This window comes from Neophocaena asiaeorientalis, unplaced genomic scaffold (genome assembly GCF_003031525.2).
Source record: "Neophocaena asiaeorientalis asiaeorientalis breed wild unplaced genomic scaffold, Neophocaena_asiaeorientalis_V1.1 scaffold118, whole genome shotgun sequence".
In the NCBI taxonomy this organism is placed as follows: Eukaryota; Metazoa; Chordata; class Mammalia; order Artiodactyla; family Phocoenidae; genus Neophocaena; species Neophocaena asiaeorientalis.
This window is the reverse complement of record NW_020175528.1, coordinates 11033133-11036194: the sequence shown is the minus strand read 5'-3', so window position 1 is coordinate 11036194 and position 3062 is coordinate 11033133. Positions and strand designations below refer to the sequence as shown.

At 40.8% G+C, this 3062-nt stretch overlaps 1 pseudogene; it reads left to right on the top strand.

Annotated features, from left to right (window-relative positions):
- LOC112415863 (52 kDa repressor of the inhibitor of the protein kinase pseudogene) overlaps positions 1-2308 on the top strand; it is a 22575-nt pseudogene extending 20267 nt beyond the window's left edge.
- Positions 2309-3062: the final 754 nt, after the last annotated feature.

Genomic DNA, 3062 nt, shown 5'->3' with positions numbered 1-3062 from the left:
GGGGAGGGCTGTCCCGGCCGGCGGGCAGACGGCGGTGCCGAACCTCTGCGCGGATCCCCAGCTGCGCGCGGAAGAGCATGCAGTCGGACCTGGCCTTTTTCAGGTTCCCGCGTGATCCAGCCAGATGCCAGAAGTGGAGAAGTGCAGGAGAGCAGACTTAGAAGATAAAATACCTGATCAACTACATAAACATTATCGATTGTGTGCCATACACTTTGAGACTTCTTTGATCTGTAGAACTAGCCCTTAAAAGACAGTTCTTCTAGATAATGCAATCCCAGCAATATTTGATCTCACCAGCCATTTGAATAATCCACACAGTAGACACAGAAAACGAATAAAAGCATTGAGTGAGGCTGAAATCAGGACCCTGAAACAGAGAAAAAAAAACCTGATGAAACTTCTACACAGGAACCAAAACATAAGGAAATAAACAACAGCAATGCTCAGAGCCCCAGTGCAGAAGAAGGGGGTGAAGAGAAGGATGAAGACATTGTACCTTTAACCCTTGAAGAGAAGGAAAACAAAGAATACTTAAAATCTTTATTTGAAATATTGATTCTTATGGGAAAACATGTCTTCATGTCTGGATGGACATGAAGCTTATGAAATCCCCGAAGGTCTATTCACTGCTGATAACTTTCAAGCACTGCTGGAGTGCGGGATCCATTCTGGTGAAGAGGTTCTGATAAAGCGCTTTGAGACAACAGCAGCTAACACACTGTTCTGTTTGAAAACACAGCAGAAACGGATGCTAGAGATCAGGGAGGGCTGCACTCATGAAGAAACCCTCAGGGAAGTGAGAGGCTCTCACTTCTTTTCCATCATCACTGACGATGTGGTGGACATAGCAAGGGAAGAGCACCTGCCTGTGTTGGTGAGGTTTGTTGACGAAGCTCACAACCTGAGAGAGGAATTTGTGGGCTTCCTGCCTTATGCAGCTGATGCAGAAAATTTGGCTGTGAAATTTCACACTACGATAACTGAGAAGTGGGGATTAAACATGGAGTACTGTCGTGGCCAGGCTTACATTGTGTCCAGTGGATTTGTTTCCAAAGATAGCTGTTGCTTCTAGACTTTAGAGAAATACCCCCAAGCTATCTACACACTGTGCTCTTCCTGTACCTTAAATATGTGGTTGGCAAAATCAGTGCCTGTTATGGGAGTATCTGTCACATTAGAAACAATTGGGGAAGTTTGTTCTTTCTTCCATCGATCACCACAATTGCTTGTAGAACTTGACAATGTAATTTCTGTCCTCTTTCAGAACAATGCAGAAAGGGACAGAGAACTGAAGGAAATTTGCCATTCTCAGTGGACAGGCAGGCATGATGCTTTTGAAATCTCAGTGGACCTCGTACAAGCACTGGTTTTATGTTTAGATGGTATAAAGAGTGACACAAATGTTAAATGGAATAACTGTATAGCTGGCCGAGCATTTGTACTCTGTAGTGCGGTAACAGATTTTGATTTCATCATTACCATTGTTGTTCTTAAAAATGTTCTATCTTTCACAAGAGCCTTTGGGAAAAATCTTCAGGGGCAAACCTCTGATGTCTTCTTTGCAGCCAGTAGTTTGACTGTAGTGCTGCATTCACTAAATGAAGTGATGGAAAATATCGAAGTTTATCATGAGTTTTGGTTTGAGGAAGCCACAAATTTGGCAACCAAACTTGATATTCAGAAGAAACTCCCAGGGAAATTTCGCAGAGCTCAGCACAGTAACCTGGAATCTCAGCTAACCTCTGAGAGTTACTATGAAGAAACTCTAAGTGTTCCAACAGTGGAACACATTATTCAGAAACTGAAAGAAATATTCTCAGAACAGCACGTCAAAGCTCTTAAATGCTTATCTCTGGTACCCTCAGTCATGGGACAGCTCAGATTCAATACATCAGAGGAGCATCACGCTGACATGTACAGAAGTGATTTACATAATCCTGACACGCTGTCTGCTGAGCTGCATTGTTGGAGAATCAAGTGGAAACACAAAGGGAAAGATATAGAACTTCCATCCACTATTTATGAAGCGCTTCATCTGCCAGACATCAAGTTTTTTCCTAATGTTTATGCATTGCTGAAGGTCCTATGCATTCTTCCTGTGATGAAGGTTGAGAATGAATGCTATGAAAATGGGTGAAAACGTTTCAAAGCATACCCGAGGAACACTTTGACAGACCAAAGTTCAGGTAACTTGGCTTTGCTTAACATAAATTTTGATATAAAACACGATTTGGATTTAGTGGTGGATACATACATCAAGTCAGAGCTTCCTACAGATAATTCAGAAACCATTGAAAATACCTAAGAGACTTTTAAAATAGGCTTTCTCTTACATTTGATATTTGAAAAAATCTGTAAGAAATTTGAAAATATCTTACAGAAAACTTGCAAGGTGTACGTAGGCCACTTAGTCACTGAATATCTTGACCTGTAGGCCTCCCCTTGAGTACGTTAGTCATTGATAATCTGCCTGTTTAAATGGCCTGTTTGAAGTCCCATGCTTTGGAGACCTAACTGTTCTTCCAGAAGATAGCACTGGAAGTACCATGTTACATTCTGTGTGATCTCTGCTAATGGCACTTTGGAATTGTATTAGTTAAGTCACTTTAGACATAAGTTATATCACAGTGGATCTAATTGTCAGGTATTGAGTTATCAGTTCTTTGAAGAAATACATTTTGAGGAGGTATGGGAGGAAGGAATACATTTTATAAAACATTACAATGAAGCTCATGACTGACCTTTGCATAGTAGAAGTTTTAAGTATGCTGTTAAAAATCTGTAAGGGACAGTTAAGAAAATTATCAGACTGTAATAGAAACATGTGAGCTCGCCAAACAAGGATTTCAGTGTAGATTTTGTCTTTATCAAATGAGGTTAAAGGAGCAAGTTATAGTCAAAGTTTGAATGGAAGACCCTGCCATTGTTGTTCCACATGTGGTTGTTGCTGTTTACATTCCTTTATTGAGCCTACATCTTCATAAGCTTTTTGACAGGTATATGTTGAACACGTCTATCTTATGGTCAAGACAGGATCAGAGGCCATGGATACTGACAAC